The sequence below is a fragment of the Notamacropus eugenii genome, chromosome 2 (assembly GCF_028372415.1).
Source record: "Notamacropus eugenii isolate mMacEug1 chromosome 2, mMacEug1.pri_v2, whole genome shotgun sequence".
Taxonomy (NCBI): domain Eukaryota; kingdom Metazoa; phylum Chordata; class Mammalia; order Diprotodontia; family Macropodidae; genus Notamacropus; species Notamacropus eugenii.
Genome location: NC_092873.1, coordinates 356,179,367 through 356,197,714, shown reverse-complemented (window position 1 = coordinate 356,197,714; position 18,348 = coordinate 356,179,367).

Here is an 18,348-nt window from a genome sequence, read left to right as displayed (position 1 = left end):
ACTGAAGCAAAGTAAAATAAGTAGAATATGGAGAATATTGTACACAGTAACAGTAATATTGTAAGATGATGAATTGTGAATGGCTTAGCTATTCTCAGCAACACAAGGATCCAAGACAGCTCTGAAGGACTTATGATGAAAAATGGTATTCAGTCCCAGATAAAAGACTGATGGAGTCTGAATACAGATCAAAGTATACTTTTTTTTACTCTATTTTTCTTGAGGGTTTTTTTCTTTGGTCTATGTTTTTTTTACAATATGACTAATAAGGAAATAATTTTTGCATGACTACACATGACAAATTATATGACTATTATAACCTATATTAAGTTGCTTGCCTTCTGAATGAGGGGGTGGGAAGGGAAGGAGAGAATTTAGAACCCAAAATTTTAAAAATAAATGTTAAAAATTGATTTTACATATAACTGGGGAAAAATAAAATACTAAATAAACAATTTTTAAATGGAAAAAAAAAGTCAGTGAGTCCAAACCTTGGTGGATCAACCTAACCGGGCAAAACTGTTTGACAGTTAAGAAAACTGAAGCCCGGAGTGGTTAAGTAACTTCCCTAGGGACACATAGCTAGTAAGTACCTATAATAGGTTTTGAACTCAGGTCTTCCTGACTCCAAGTCCAGTGTCCTATCTTCTATGCCAGGGCCTCTTAAATTTTTTCACTTTCAACCCCTTTTCATGTTTTGGCTGTTTCTGTTGATACGTGGCCTGAGGGCACTCATCGTGACCCACTGTTTAAGATTCACTGTTCTATGCCATGCTGGACTTCTGACATGCAAGGAAATACAGAAACAGCCTCTGCATCACTGTGAAGTAGGTCAGTCTAAGGCCACATTGACCCAAACAGGTAAAATAGACTTTTTGGTGGTACACAGAGGCAATTTCTGTGATACTCTCTGTGTGTGGGAAAGGAGTAGAAGAAAGGCAGGGTGGTCCATTGATAGAGTTGGAATCAGGAAGACCTGAATTCAAATCTGAACTTAGTCACTTACTAGCTGTGTGATCCTGGGCAAGTCACTTAAACTCTGTGTGCTTCCGTTTCCTCACTTCCTTTCACAAAATGAGGATAATAATAGTACCTGTCTCCCAGAACTGTTGTGAGGACCAAATTAGATAATATGTGTAAAACATTTAGCACAGTACCTAACATATAGTAGGTGCTTAATAAATGCTTGTTTCCACCTTCCTTCCATGTAGTCACTCCAACCATGGTAGAAAAACAATAGCAAATTTGTAATCAAGTGCCTTCTATGTGTTGGGGGAGTAGTTCAATGGAAAGAGCACTAGATTTGGAGTGAGAGGACCGGGGTTTTCAAATTCCAAGTCTGCCACCTGTGTGGCTTTGGATTAGTCACTTGACCCCTCTAGATCAGAGTTTCATAATACCCTGATAAGAGGAGGGGGAAGAGTGGACCATGTGACCTCTAAAGTCTCTCCCAACTCTAAATCTCTGCTTCTGTGATTCTTTAGAATTAAGAGGACCCTGCCCTACAGGAATTTACAATGACTTTGGAGAAAGCACACACACACTCACACTTGCCCATACGCACACACTCTCGAGCACACATGATGCTAACAATGCCAGACAGTGAGCAGTACCAACAAAGAGCACTTACAAGAGTCCAGAGAAGAGACAGATGGATCATTGTGGTCTGAGTTAATCAATAAAGGCTTCATGGGATTTGAGCTGAGCCTTAGAAAGCTGGATAAGAAGAAGCTAGGCAGGGAGGAGGCTTTCCCTAACAGGCAGCTAGACCCAGCTAGGGGTCTCTTCTTTCCACTTCCAAGCCTGAAATGTACAGAGCTTCTCAAAAGATACCAGAATCACTGGTTATTGTTCCTCTGCATCTGGTCCTTGATTCTCCAGAAAGTGGAAGCCAGAGTAGCAAGTCTCGTGATGCTCATCAAGGGGGGCTCAGGCTTCTCTGAAAACACACACAACACACACATAACAAACCTCATCTTCCTGAGATTCAGCAGAACCCAAAATAATGTGGTAAAAGAGAGAGATTTCCCGTCAGTGATGCCCACAGGGTTCCGGCAGGTTAGTGCCCTTACCAAGCAGAGGTTCCACCTCAGGGTCAAAGGTGATCAAGTGCTAATATTTAAATCTACTGATGGAAACTTGTGTTTTGTTCTACATGGCCATTTTATAAAATATCAAAATGCAGCAAAATGACCTCCAACCTTCCTTGGTCCAAACCCATTATTTTCAGTCAGGGAACTCCTAATATTACAAAAAAAAATCCTTCACTGATGCTGATTATGCAGCTTATCTATAACTTCCAATATTAGAGGCTTGTCTAAGGCACTAAATTACTAAGTGACTTGCCCATGATGCCACAGTCAATATTTATCAGAGTTGGCCAATCAATCAACTAGCATTGATTAAGCACTTACTTTGTGCCAGGCACTGTGCTAAAGGATAGAATCAGAGTCAGGACTTGAACCCAGGTCTATCCTGACTCCAAGGCCTGAGTCTATCCTGACTCCTTTATCCACTGTACCATACTGTGTCTCTCATTCCCATTGAATTTCCATTCACGGTCCCAGGCTCTGAGAGAGACAGAGTGGGTCAACTCAACCACACAAAACTGTTGATCTGGCTTTGCCTCCACACCAGGGCAAAGCAAAAAAAACAGCAGTCAGCAAAAACCTGTTCAGAGAGTAGGAGGTTGAGTCGCTGAGTGGGAGAAAGTGTGAAAGTCACACCAGGCTTCTTACAAGCGGAGCAGGCCTATGCCCAGGGAGAACCTGCCTTCTTGTCTTTTTCTCAGAAAAAAAAATGGAATGAAGGGATGGAGACTGATTAAGTCTGTGGTCACTCAAGCCCTTGGCACTCTGAGTGTGTGCCCAGCTGGTTCTGGGGAGGGCCTCCCACCCTTCATGCAAGAAGGAAAGAAACTTGAGTATTATGGCTTCTATTTTTAAAAGAAACATGCTGCTGAGAAACAGGAAAACTGGAGGAGACTGGCAAAGCCTGGAATCCAGCTGCAGAACTGAGTTAAAATCCATGGAACAGAAAGGCTGGGGAGAAGTTAGGGGGACTTGTGAGCAATGGCCATCTGGGGAAGAAACACAAGGTCACCTTCCCTAACTTGGCTTCCTCAGGGCTGAGAGGTATTTGATTCTTGGTCCAAAGTTCAACATTTTTGTATTTTATGTACATACCGATGGAAGGGGAAAGCATTTATTAAGTGCCCATTATGTGCCAGGCTTTACAAATATTATCTCATTTGTTGCTCAACACAACACTAGGAGGTAGGTGCTATTATTATCCTCATTTTACAGTTAAGGAAACTGAGGCAGACAGACGTTAAGTGACCTGCCCAGTATCAAAACTAGTGTCTGAGGCATAATTTGAATTCAGGTCTTCCTGATTCCAAGTGCAGTGCTCTATCCCTTATGCCTCAAACACCTAGATGTTTGTTGATTGACTGGTTGACTGGTCTAGAGAATTTTTAACTTTGGAAGCTTCTTGGGAGTAGGGAAAGTTTCATTCTTTGTATTTGTTTCCCCAAACTTTGGCACAGCGCCTGGCATATAGTAGGTACCTTATAAATGCTTATTTACTGACTGATAACCATATTTCAACATAATTGTTTTCCTTACGAATCCTATGTATTTTATTTTATTCATTTAAAAACATTATTCTGAGAAGTGGTCTATAGACTTCACCAGACTGTCCAAAGGGTCCATAGCACAAAAAAAGGTTAAGGCTCCCTAGTCTAGAAGATGTATTCCCTTGGCCTCAGTAACCACCTTTATTCTCAATTACTCTCTCCCCCTTCAAATTACTTCACATTTTACATTGTCTTTGAGCAGCTGGGTAGTGCAACGGATTAGAGTGTTGGACCTGGAATCAGGAAGACCTGAGTTCAAATTCAGCCTCAGACAGTTACTAGCTGTGTGACTCTTAGCAAGTCAATTAATTCTAGTTGTCTCAGTTTCCTCATCTGTCAAGTGAGCTGGAAGAGAAAATGGCAAATCACTCCAGTATCTTTGTCAAGAAAACCTCCAAATGGGATCATGAAGAGTCAGACATATGCGACCGAAAAATAAGCTACTATGTACTGGGTATTGTGTTAAATACTAGAGATTTTTGTTTTTCAGTTGTGTCTGACACTTCATTCAACCCATTTGGGGTTTTCTTGGCAAAGATACTGGAGTGGTTTGCCATTGCCTTCTCCAGTTCATTTTTGATAGCTGAGGAAACTGAGACAAACAGAACTTGCCAAGGGTCACGGAGCTGGTAAGTTTCTGAGACCAGATTTGAAATTAGGAAGATGAGTCTTCCTGGCTTTCTATCCACTGTACTACCTCTCTGTCCCACAAATACCAGGGATACAAAGACAAAAGGGGAACAGTCTCTGTCCTCAAGGAGTTTACATTGTAACAAGGAAAACAAATAGATATTTTATATAGCATAATAATAATTAAATTGTATAATATATAAGTATAATATAATTATACATGATATATTACATATATTCTATAACATTTGTGTTGCATATATCATGTATAATTATATAAAAATATATAATTGCATATATCACATATGCATATATTATGTGTTTATCATGTATAATTATATACAATTGCATATGTCATGTATACATATCATGTATATATCATGTATAATTATATACAAAATAAATCCAGGGTAGAATTGGGAAGGAGAAAGGAAGGAAGAGATCATTAACAGAAAGGGAGAGGTGAGAGGAGGAAAGACTTCCTATAGAAAGTGGTATTTGAGCCAAATCTAGAAGGAAACTTGATCCTGCTCAGATTATATCCAAAGTATTGTGTTCAGTTCTGTGCATCTTGATTTAGGAAAAGTACTGATAAACTAGAGGCTATGGGTGATGAAGGGCCTTGAATCCATGCCATGTGAAGATTGGTTGAAGTAACTAGAAATGTTTCACCTGGAAAAGAGAAGACTTGTACTTGAAGGGTTTTCACATGGAAAAAGAATTGGGCTTGCTCATTTTCCCTCATACAGCAAAACTAGGAGCCATGAGCAAAAGTTCCAAAGAAGCAAATTGAGACATCACTGTCAGGAAACCTTCCCAACCATCAGAATCACCCACATGGGGAATGGGTCACTTTGGAAGGCCATACATTTGCCCTTCCCAGAGGTCCTTAAGCAGAGGCTGGATTTCCAGTAGTCCATCAGAGTCTCGCAGGGATCCTTTTCCATGTATAGGCTGGACTAGATGACAGCTAAGGTCGCCGCCGAATGAAAATGTCCAAGATACTACAAGCTCCTTACAATCAGGAATTAGTTTGTTTTTATCATTGTGTTTCCAGTGCCCAGCATATTATAGACTGCAAGGAAGGTGTTTATTTTCAATTGAATTGAATTGAAATGCTCCCCTTTCTTCTCCATTATCTGGATGTCCTAGCTCAGAAGAATGAAAAGAAATTGGTCAGCCCAGTCTCTGATATGGATGTCCAGAGAAAGCTCAGCCTGGTGTACACCTCAAGCAGAAGGCTAATATGGCACAGAACTGGATTTGGGGAGGTTGGAGGAAAGGTAGAAACTCTGCCTCTAAAACTTCTCTCTGCTCTGGGGCTTCAGCCTGGGATCCACCTCTGTGAGTCACTGTCCAGCTGAGGATGGCACATGAACTCCCCATAGAGATGCCTATGGAGATTTTGTTGGATTGCACACTATATATAAGTCAATAGTGTAGTATGATAGCCCAAAAAGCTGAGTAGACAGTATAGAATGAGACCTCAAAGGGACCTCAGAAGCTATCTAGTTCCACTCCCTTCATTTTTCAGATAAAGAAACTGAGGCACAGTGAGATTAATTGACTTTCCCCAAGTTACACAGGTAACAAATATCAGTCAACCCCTGCTCCCAACTCTACCTCCTTTCCAAACCAGGAGCACCATGCCTTGGGACAGCCCCAGCATCTTCACTTGCCAAGCCAAGCAATTCTCAGAACTCAGTTGAGGTTTGTGGGCCTCCTTGGCCCCAATCCCCAGCCCCTTTCAGAACCCCTGGGGGACAGGCCCATTTACAAGACTGAGACAATTTGCTCCTTCTTCTGGTTGTTTTCGCTCTCAGATCAGGGTTTTGCGTTTTCAGAGTATCTCTCTCTCTTTCTTTCTCAAGACCTGGTCGCATCTGCTTTTGTGACTTGTTCGGGTGTGTTTTTGAAGTGGCTTTTTGTTATTTTGTCACAGCTAAACCCTTCTCAGGGGCCGGGAAATCACTCTGCCTGCGCTCCACTCCTCTCCTGACTATTCATAGAAATGAAGCTTTGGGTTCCATGTCAACACCCTCTCTAAAAGCTCTGCCTCATACTTTGTTCCATTCTGGGGGCTAGGCTGGGCAGGAAGACCCTGCTGACATGTTGGCAACGGGGTAAATACTCTCTAGCATATCAAAACAAAGCAAAAAAGATGTGTTCTGCAGAAAGCCTCACCCACTGTGCTCAAGAAATCCAAGGGAGCTGAGAAAGCAGAAGAAACTTTCTAGGCACACAATATTCATGGTAGAGGCAGACCAGCTATGCAGCCCAGATACAACAAGGGCCCCCTCCCCACCCAGTTCATGGGCCCCACAATAAATCCACTCAGCTGCCAAGGTGATCTTGCTAACATGACTCTGGAAGACAGAGTAAGGCTGATGACTTTGTGCAACTCTGCCTCATTTAAATACAATTCCCACACAAGTCAAGATATTATCCATGATGTCACTGACAAACAACGGCACCTATAAGCTAAAATATAAGTCTGATCAAGTCACATTCCACCCCCTTTCTCTCTTACGCTCAATAAACTCCAATGTCTTACCACCAGGATCAAACATAAAATCTTTTTGGTATTTAAAATCCTTTGCAACCTGGCTCCCTTCTACATTTCAAGTCTGCCTCCATTTACTATAAAAATCCAATGACACCACCTTCTTGCTGGTCCTTACACACAACACATTATCTCCTGACTCTGCATTTCTGTTGGCTGTCTCTCATGTCTGAAATTCTCTCCCTCCCTGTCTCAGTCTCCTGGCTTTCCTGGCTTCCATCAGGTCTCAGCTCAAATCTGACCTTCTGTAAAAAGTCTTTCCTGGTCACTCTCCTCCACCCTCACCTTCTGAGATTATCTACAGTTTATTCTGTATATATCCTGCTTATACATAGTTGTTTGTATGTTGTATCCCACAATAGAATATGAGCTCCTTGAGAGCAGGGAATGTGTTTTTGCCTTTCTTGGTAGCCTTAGAGCATAACACAAGTGCTTAGCACACAGTAGACACTTTATAAATAGTTGTTATTGTTGATTTGTGATGATGATGATGGCAATGATGACAACAACAGTGTTAAAGTCATTTGCATCCTATTGAGAAGTTAACTGTCCAACATGTCCATTTGGTTTCCATGGATCTTCCAGTTGGAGGGAAAGGTTTGGAGGGAACAGATAGAGCATACTGGCATACAACTGTAGGCAGAGTCCTAACTAAGTGAGGTGACAAAAGTTTTTTTCCAGGTCCCCATATGGAAGAGACTCTGCAGTGACCCTCTGGTTCACCACCTCTATGCCTTATAGAAGTCTGTTTCACAAGGTACAACTACCTTGATCCTTTGCTCTATCCCAGGTTACCATTCCCAGCATCCTGGCACCATGGCTCTCCACTCCTCATGCCTGCCTTTCCTAATTATTGTTATGCCTCCTCCATACCCATCCATCCACATCCTTCCCCTCCCTTTCATAGCAGATATCAAGTCCTCCACCCCCCCCAAAGCTTCTCTTCTTATTGCTGTATTACTATAATAGACCCTTAATTGTTTTTCTTCACCCCAGTCTCTTGCTTCTCCAATCCATCCCATTAATCTTCCCAAACATCGTTTTTATTGGCTCAAGAATCCTAATGACTCTCCATTGTCTAACAGATTAAATTCAATCCCTCAATCCAATATCCAAGACCTTGCATTGTAGCCTCACCCTACCTACTGAAGATGCTTCCATTATTCCCAAACATATCTTTTCAGACCTTGTTATTCAGTCATTTTTCAACAGTGCTGCTCATCCATTAACTCATTTGGACCTCATGGCAATGCTGTGAGACAAGTACTATGAGAGGGATGTCATTATCATTTCAGTCGTGTCTGACTCTGTGACTCCTTTTGGGTTTTCTTGGCGAAGCTACTAGAGTGGTTTGCCATTTCCTTCTCTAGATCATTTTACAGATGAGGAAACTGAGGCAAACAAGGTTAAGTGATTTGACCAGGGTCACACAGCTAGTAAATGTCTGAGACCAGATTTGAACTTGGGAAGATGAGTTTTCTTGATTCCAGACCCAGCACTCTATCCACTGTACAACTTAGCTGCCCATTTTCAGACCCTTAAAAACTAAGTTCAATCCCCTCCCCTCCATTTCACAGATGAGGAAACTGAGGTCCAAAGAGTGTAAGTGACCCTATCAAGGTCACATAGTATGTTCTCAAACCTTTGTCTGCCTTGACACAGATAAAGAATGTATTACTGGGAACAGGGGACCTTCTGCTGGTAAGCTACAGATGTTTTGGAAAGAACATCAGACTGGGAGTCGAGAGACCTGGGTTCTACTAGGGACTCACACTTAGCCCATGAATGTCAGAGTAGCTCCTTCTACCTCTCTGGCAAAGGAGAAAAAACGAGAGGTTAAATTGATAGTTAAATTGCCAACCTCTTGGTCTCTCTTTTTCTAAGCCCAAATGATTATCCACCTTCATCAAGCAAATGATGGGGAACAGAATTGTACCTTGGAAAACCTGTACCTGGGGCAGAGTCAATGGGAAGATGGTCTTGGCTGAGTCTACTGGTAGGAAAAGTTGCAACAGGACAAGGGAAAGGAATGAGTAATTTGTTAAGCACCAGCCACCATGCTAAGTGCTTTGCAAATATTACCTCATCTGATTGTCACAACCTTGCCAGATGAGTACTATTGTCATTCCCATTTGACAGCTGAGGAAACTGAGGAAAACAGATGTTATGTAATCATTGGCCCAGGATCACAAAGATAGGTAAGTCAAATCTGAACTCAGGTCTGACTCCAGGACCAGTGCTCTATCCATTGTACCACCTGAGAAGTGGTACAATGGGCTAGCTTATCCCCAAGAGTCCGTATTAACCTCTGTGGGAAGTAAAAGACAGATAACGCAACTCGAGGAAAAGAGCATCACAGTAAATGGACGGTGGGGGTGGTAGTTTGGGTCTTGTCCCAGGGTGGTCAGTGGAGGAATATGAGGTGAGACCTGTAGAAATGCTCCCCTCCCTACTGAAGAGAAAGACCCCCACCACCACCATAGGAGGAAACCCCACCACTTCAGTGCTCTAGGGCAAAGTTTATGCTGACTCACACTCGTTATGGCAATGGTCAGGACTTCTCTGCCTGGGTCAGGTTGGGTTGGCATTTTAGGCAAGTCTCAAGACTTCATAAAATTCCCCTGCCGTGTGTTTGTTTGAGGGTGAGGTTGGGGGAGGGGGGGAAGGGGTTAAAACAAGAAGGAATACGACCCTCCATCAAAAACCTGGCCGCACTTCCCATCCAAAGGGGAATTAAGGAAGTTGACCACCACGTCAGGAACCAAGGGAACGTGAAGCGGGGCACGACCACTAGAGGACCCAAAGTTCTGACCTTTTCTTTGGTGGCCTCCTCTCCCAAGTGACATCCCTCACGAGGTTGTACAGGCGCAAGGCGGGCGCACACCCCGCCCCCTTTCCTCCCTGGGGGATTGACGATGTCCGGAGAGTCCCTAGAGGGATGTCTTAGAACAAAAACAACAACAACCAAGAAAATACCAAACCTTCCCCCTGCTACCACCCCCACCCCCTCGGTTACGTATTCCAACCACAGCTGGAGGTCCTCTCAAGGGCCGGGAATGAACTGCCGGCTTTTCACTTCTGCTATTTAAGATTTAATGTGCGGGGAAGCCAGTACCCTGTCAACAGCCAAATCCCCAAACACGTGGGCTGCCACTTCTCGGGTCTGGATTTTTAGTTTTCTAAACCAGTCCCCTTTGTTCATATTGGTTCAGGTTAAAAACAATAACTGCTCAGTAATGAACATGGTTAATGGTATAATGCTCCCCGCCCCTTCCCATTCCCTCCTACCTCTATGTCCTTGCTCTCCTCGTCCCCTCCTCTCCAAATTTAAGGGGGAAAAGTCCAGAGAAATGTTTTCCAAGCAAAATCCCTCGTTGCCTCTGAAATCTTTCCCTCCCCTTTCTCTTCTTTTTTTCCTCTAGAAAAAAAAACAGCACAACGTCTGGCAGATTATTTATGTTATATTGTGTCATATATGAATCTGTATCATATAGCATATTATATCATGTGTCACGTATTATATTACATGTCTTTTATTATATATTCTAAATTATATATTTAAGAGCTAAATAAATGCTTGTTGATTGATTGAAATAAGAAAGAGTTCACATTCATATAGCCTTTACAGCCCTCTTGCCTCATAACAACGGTGTAAGGTAGGGAACTGGAGCACAGAGAAGAGAAGTGACTTACTGAATGTCATACAGCTAATAAATGGCAGAACCAGAACTTGAACTCAGTTCTCCTGACTCCAGGTCCTAATGCTCTTCCAACAGGAGCCATGGTTGACCATGTGGATACCAGTGGAACCTGCTTCATGCCTGCCAAGGCAAGTAGAGGTTCCATTCCCCTGTGTCTTTCCAGTCTTTCAAGACTTATTTCATATTGCTCCACTTCATCTACACTTTCTCTTCCCCGTAAAGCACATTCCATCAACAACCTCCCTACCTTTGCAAAGCTTATCTACCATGCTTCAATGTCCTCTCCCCCTTAAAATGCCTATCTCCCATTCAAGTTCCAGCACAAATGCTACTGCTGCATGAAATGGTTCTTCATTCCTCTCCCCAGCCTTTGGGATTTCCCACCCAATACCCCCAATTACTATGGATTTACATTGAAAATATGGTATTTTTTTTATCTACATCCCTGTTTCCCCCAATAGAATATAAGTAAACAGCTTGAGGACAGATGCTGCTTTTGTTTTTGTCTTGATGTCAGGAGCATTTAGCTGAGGGTTGGGCACATAGTAGGTGCTTAATAAATGTTTATAGGGTTGAATTTAATTAATTTGCTTGACACTAGAGATTATCCTTTCTACCCCCATTTAATTGTCTCCTCTCCCCATCTTTCTCCTTATCACTATCTCCCTCCCATCTCCTTCAGATTTGGGCTATAAGGACCACAATATTGAATTTGGTCAGCAGTGGAACTAACTACCCTGCTTTGATGTCCATCCACGAGACAAGGGCTGTTGTTTCAGTTTCCAGAACACCTCAACTCTGAGCATTCTTTCCCCTAACCCCCATTCCCAAAGGAAGGTATAAGCAGCTTCCTGGATCTTTAGTCTTCTACTAGGTTTACAAAGCCCAAATCTGAAAACTTGACAGGAATGATCATTGAAAACAAAACAAAACAAAATAAAAAAAAACAAACCTCTGTCTCTCTGTCCCTGTTTCTCTCTATCTGTCTCTCTTTTACACACATAATTCTCTCTCTCTCTCTCTCTCTCTCTCTCTCTCTCTCTCTCTCTCTCTCTCTCTCTCTCTCTTTCTCTCTCTCTCTTTCCCCTTTCTCCTTTCCCCTTCCTTTCCTTCCTTTCTCCTTTCCTCTCCTCTCTTCTCTTCTCTTGTTTCCTTTCCTCTCTTTTCTTTTCTCCTCTCCACTCTTCTCTTTTCTTCTCTTTTTTCCTCTCCTCTTTTCTCTTCTCTCTTTTCCTCTCTTCTCTTCTCCTCTCTTTTCATCTCTCTGGTTTTTTTTACTCTCCAACTAGACTCTGAAATCATAGGATCAAAGATTTAGAGCTGTAAGGGAACTGTAAGATCATCAAATCTTACCCCTTCATTTTATAAGTGAAGAAATTGAAGCTCCAAGAGGCTGTGACCTACCCACAGCCACATAGATAGCAACTAACAGTGGCAAGATTGGACTGCAAACCCAGGACTCTTTCCATTTCTCTTTCCATCATCATATTCCCCCTTTAGAAATAAGGAAGTAAAGAAGAGGAGCTGATTGTCTAGTTCAGTTGGGGAAATTTTTTTCAGGGTCCCACAACATATGACTACCAGGTTTCCCTGATCTCAACATGGTACAGGTACTCAAGGCTTGAGAATGCAGCCACATCCCTCCCCACCATCACAATGGGATCTCCCCAAGTACCAGGACTCTCTACCTCATCACACTGGGAGCTCTCTAGGTGTTAGAACTATGCCTTCCTCATCACACTGGCCAGTGAGAGACTGGTGGCTGCATCCTCCTTCATCTGCGTCTTTCCACCAATTACCTATAGAGATCAACACATATAATCAATACATATAAACTACTCAATACACCAGGGCCATTCAGTAAAATGAGTTAATTAGTTTATCTGAATTAAGCTACAAATGTAAGAACAATAGGAACAGAAATAATGGTCCAGTAATTCAGGACCTAGAGGTAACTAGAGGGGCACAATGAATTGGGTGTTAGTCTTGGAGGCAGGAAGACCTGAGTTCATGTCCTGCTTCTAATTTAATAATCGTATAGTCCTGGACAATTCACTTAACCTCTCCCTCATCTGTAAAATGATACACTAATACATGTCTTATATGCGCAGTTATTTACATATTGTCTCTCCCCATTCAAATAGGAGCACAGGGCCTGAGGGCAGGGACATGTTTTCATCCTTCTTTGTATTTCCAGAACCTAGCACAGTGCCTAACAGTGTTTAATAAATAATTGAGGAGGAAGAGGAAGAGAGGTTAGGCTCAATAACTTCTAAAATTTCTTCTAGCTGGAAATCTAGGGTCCTAGGATCCTATCATATACACATGTACAATTTCTCTGACGATGAGCAAGAGTCTAGATGAAAAATAATGTAGAGGTTATTGAACAGGTCACCTAGGGTAGCATCAGCTAAGATTTGAGTAGTACTTGAAGTTAGAAAAGGGGAGACAAAAACAGAGACAGAGAGGGCAAGAGAAATAGATGGTCTCCAGGCCCAATAAAGTAAGCTCAGGAACAAGTAGGTAGATAGTTTCATGTTCTCCAGCCTCATTTTCCCTGGCTGTCCTGCTAGTATTTGGATCAAGGGTCTATACCTTCAGAGACATCTAATGTCGCAAACACTGGTGGATGGGGTCTCCTGGGGCTAGGTAAAGAATGATCTAGCCTTACTAAGAATAATCAAAGAAATCTCAGCTTTTCAGAGCTAGAAGAGACCCAGGAGATTTTCTAGCCCATTCCTCTCACTTTACAAAGGAGTAAACCAACCCAGAAAACGAGAGTCACCAAAGTCCCCAGGTCATTAAACTGAAGAGTGAGGAACCACCAGTCTGACGCTTGCTCAGTGCTCTTTCCATTACATCATCCTGACTCAAGTTAAACAAAGGTGAAGACATGCTCTTTCTGGTAACTCTAAAAAAAAAAGGAGAAAAAGGAAAAAATTTTTAGTTGCAAAGGGCACATGGCAGGCACTTTCTGTAGACTAAGTCCTCAATTTAGGGAGTTCTGCTTTTCAGACCCACATCACCATCACTCCTCCCTCCTCCTCCTCTTCCTCCAAATCTCCTTACCTGACCAGGCTGAAATACCCACATGCACACGCACACGCACACGCACACACACATATGCAAACCAATTGGCAGCTATTTTGGTTCCCGTGTCCCCCCTCCCCTTCTGCCCTTCCACTGAAATAAAGGTCACTGAAGCATTTAAAGCTCTATTTTTACTGGGAACCGTAGTCTGATCCTAACTAACTAACAGGAGAAGGAGGGAGTAGGCAGACCTTGGTCAAAAGAGGAAAGGACCTGGTTAGGAGGGAAGGGCATGGCATGAGTAGAGTCCAGGGAAAGCTAGGTGGCAATCCTTACCCACCTCCATGCCCTTCTATTGTTCCTACACTCAAAACACCTTGCTTTGGCTGAAACCACACTGGCCAAAGTTTTCACAGAGAAACACTGAAAGAAAAAATTAACCTTCCCCCTCAACTTCCTTTCCCTTTTCACATTCTCTCCTAGGTCCCTGAAGAACAAAATAATGTAAAACAAACAGACCTTCAAAGACCCCTCCCAATGCCCAACAATTGAGCTCACACATCAAAAACAGGAAACTTGTTCCTGGGGAGACAAGCCCATTGTGTTCTCTCTGTCTGGTGTGTGTGTGTGTGTGTGTGTGTGTGTGTGTGTGTGTGTGTGTGTGTGTTTGTGTGCGTGTGTGTCTTAGTGGTAGCAGCAGCTGCCACCACCACAGACAGATTTCTGGTCTCCAGCTGCATCTCTCTGGCCTCTGTCCAGCCAGCGTCATCAATTCTCACCACCACCACCAAGCGCACGCACACACACACGCACATACACACACACACGCACACACACACACCACTCCAATTTCTCTCCTCCTGTAAAAGAACTCATTTGCCACTTCATAGCCCAAAGTTCCAAGCACTTCCCTACCACCTGAATTCAGAGTATTCTCCTTCTCTGCCACATCCAGATGTAGACCTTTCCAAGATGAGATAAATGGGATGGTGAGATTTGGGAGTCAAGAGTAGGGAAAAACAAATGGAAAATCTTAGACCATAGACCAAACCCATAGCAGCACATTCACTGAGCCCTGAGATGAGCCAAGATACCAAGAATAAATCAGGCAAGCCAAAACCTCCATCAGGGACTCCTCTATAGAGATGCTAGACTGGGCTTTTGCAGCGTGGGGTCCCCTTTGTGTGATTTCTCCAGATCTGGGTCTCCCTGTGTGTATGTTGAAGGGGCAGCGGGTATCACCATCCCTGAGGATCCTGCTGCTTTGAATCTAGGAGCCCCTCTGCTGATTCTCTCCAGTTTTAGGGTCTGCTCTACAAGGTCTTTCCAGATCTCAGGCCCTACTGTAAGGTCTCTCCAGGTGTAGAGAGCCTTCTGTTGTCCAAGACTCCCTCTTCCTACATCATCAAGACTGTCGATCTCACCATAAAATAGCTCTGTAATCTGAGATCAACTGCCTCATGGAGTTTCTCTAAGTGTAGAGTCTCATCTTTAGGGTATCTGCATCGGCTTTCTTCATGGAGTGTTTTGGATCTGGGGTTTTCCCTATAAGGTGTCTCCGGGTCTGGAGTTTCCTCCATGGGATCTCTCTGGATTTAGTGGTAACTCTCTAGGGTTTCCAGATCTGGAGTTCCCTCCATAGCATCTTTCTCTGGGTTTTATGGTAATTCTAGGGTCTCTCTGGGTCTGGATCCTCTTCTGATAAAGCAACTGGGAAGAGAGATATTTATTGCAAAGAAAAAAATGACAATCTAACAACATCCAATAGCAGTGAACAACTTTTCATCGGGTTGCAGTTTATTCCTCTTTATTCCCCACTCCAACCCCCATCATCTGATGCACAAAGAATACTCAAAATATGTTTGTTAAATGGACTAGGTGACAAATTTGACATTACAGATGGGAAGAGGGCTCAAGACCATGCCACACATCAGCTGAGGGAAGCAACTATAGATATTTGTCCCAGAGAAGAGGAGATATGAGAGAGATATGGTAACTCTCCCGGGCTCACAACAAATGTTAGCCTTGACTTTTCATTCTTATTCCCCCACAACGGAGTGGCAAAAGATATGGGAGGGGTAGAAAGGAGACCAGTGTCACTGAATCATGAAGTAAAGCAGCAACCTTCCATGGGCCTCAGTTTTCCTCGTGTGTACAATGAAGGAGTTGGACCAGACAGTACCCAAGGTCCCTTCCAGGTCTAATATTCAATTGTCTTGTGTTCTGTCATCAATGCTCAAGAAATCAGTATGGGGCAAAATGTATAGTCACAGGTGACTTCCTAGAGGAGGTGGAGCTTGAAGTCCAGGTAGGATTCTGAATGAGAGCTCCCCAAAGGAAAAAGGTTGTGGCTTCTCTTCCATTCTCACTCTTCAATTGATCCTGTAAAGAAATGTTCCTACATACAACACAATACAATACAACACAACGCAATACAATACAATACCATCTAGCAAACTCTTCATGTCCTTGGATCCACAGATATCACAACTAGAATTGTAGTTCTAGTACTAGAAGTAAGGTAGAACTATACCCTAAGAGAAGGAAAGAAATAAGCATTTATTAAGCTCTTTTTATGTGCCAGGAACTGTGCTAAGCACATTACAAATATTATGAACTCATCAATAACCCTGGAAAGTAAGGGTTATTTCCTTTTTAATTGAGGAAGCTGAGGAAGACAGACGTGTCCTGGGTCACACAGTCAGCAAATGTCTGAGATCAGATTTGAACTCAGGTTCAACTACAGGTCCAACTCTCTATTCACTGTGTCACCTAGCTGCCTCAGGACACTAAGGGGTGTCCTTAAAAGCTAAATGAGACCCATCTGTGCAAAAATATTTCCAGCAACTTTGCTTGTAATAGCAAAAAAAAAAACAAAGACCATCCACACACTGAACTATCAAATAATTACTGGAAAAAATAACAGTGCAGGAATATCACAGGATATTTATTATTGAGTCAGAAAAAAACAGCAGCTATGATGAATCAAAAGACGTGGAAAGACTTCAGTAGAAGGAAACTGAAAATAGAGAGGTCAGAAGCAAACAAGAAAGGTGGAAAATAGAGTGATGCAAGCAAAGGAAACAGAAAGAAGACATCAAGATATGTATGTATGTAAAAAATCATAATAACAATTTTAAAATCTGGAAAAATGCATCCTGTCAAGAAGGAGAATGATAACAATAGTAGCAGTAGTAATAAAAACTGAAGAAGATGTAACAGTGAAAAAGGATCAGAAGGAAGGCACAGAAGGAAGCGAAATTTTTTTGTCATTTTATTCAAGTGAATATACACATTTTTTAAAACAATGTAAGTTGTTTAGAATACGTGGCTTCTGGACAGTCCTCTTGATGTTTGCTGCTGCTCTTATTTCCACTGACAGTTACCACTTAGAATAAAACTATTTTTTAAAAAACTAAGTAAGAAATACTCTAAGCAATCAGCAAAACAGTCTTTTCAGTTTGTTCTGCAGCTTGAGGCTGTTATCTCTTTACAATCCTAGCCAAGCTACAACTGGTCACTTTTACACTTGCAGCAGTAATGTAAAGCACTTTCAATTCACCTTGGGACAAAACCACCATGGATGGATATACCTTAGGATACCATCAGGCCACTAATGGAGAAAGGCCAGCCCAGAGAGAAACTCACCTGGAAGCTATGATAGAGGATGGGAGGAATTAAACATTTACTGAGCACCCACTAGGTGCCAGTCACATAGTACCTGTGCTAAGTGTTTTACTAATATTATCTCACTGATTCTCACAACTGCTATTATTATCACATTTACAATTGAGAAAACTGAGACAAACAGAGGTTAAATGACTCCCTGAAGGTCACACAGCTAGGGTCTGAGACTGAATCTGAACTCAGGTCTTTCTGACTCCAGACCTAACACTCTATCCTCTACATGGCCTAGCTTCCTCTATAGCACCATCCACTAGCTTCCTATTAAAAATGATTATTCTTGCTAACTAGATACTAAGCTATTTCTAAAGGACCATGAATGTTGCTAGGACCTATTAAACTTTAGCACTCTGGGAGCAAAGCCCCATTCACTCCACCCTAGTTATGGCTCTTGTCTCCAAAACAGTGTTCTACACACAGTGGATACTCAGTTAAATGTTTGTTGACTGACTTAAAAAATGTTTAAGGGGAAGCCCATGGCCAGGTCTGAGAAGATACTAAGGGAATCCCCATTTTCTTATCCAAAGACCAACCCCAGAAACTAAGAATGAAACCGAAAATTCTTTAGGCAGTGGACATTCTCCTCATGTAGACAGAGGAGAAAATGGAAGGTAACTTGGTGACCGGGGGTTTCCAAGACTCTTGTGAGATTGGGGATAGAGAAGCTGTAGAGTCACTGAACTTTAACAGTTGTCTTAGGACAAGAGTATTTCCACCACCCATCCACTCTCTGATGAATCTAATGATGTAAGGAAACCTCTTTGGGTACTCTCCGTCAACAGAGTGAGGTCCCCCACTCAGCAATGCCAATAGTGCCCAGAGAGGATATAAAACAGCAGCACAAAAGAATTTGACTTCTTGTCACCTCAGGGAAGTATCTGGTTCCTAGAGGCAGATGCCAGGAGAAAGCTCCTAGGATGAGTTCAAGGATCCCATGGGCTCTGGTGCTATGTCACAACCCTGACTCCACTAACTAGGCCACCCAAAGCCCTTCCTTCCATTACCAACAAATCTGCCCAAGTATGGCTTATAACAACAGTACCACAACCACCAATAGGCATATGTACCCAGGTGCCCCTACTGTATGACCCCAGATTCTGTAA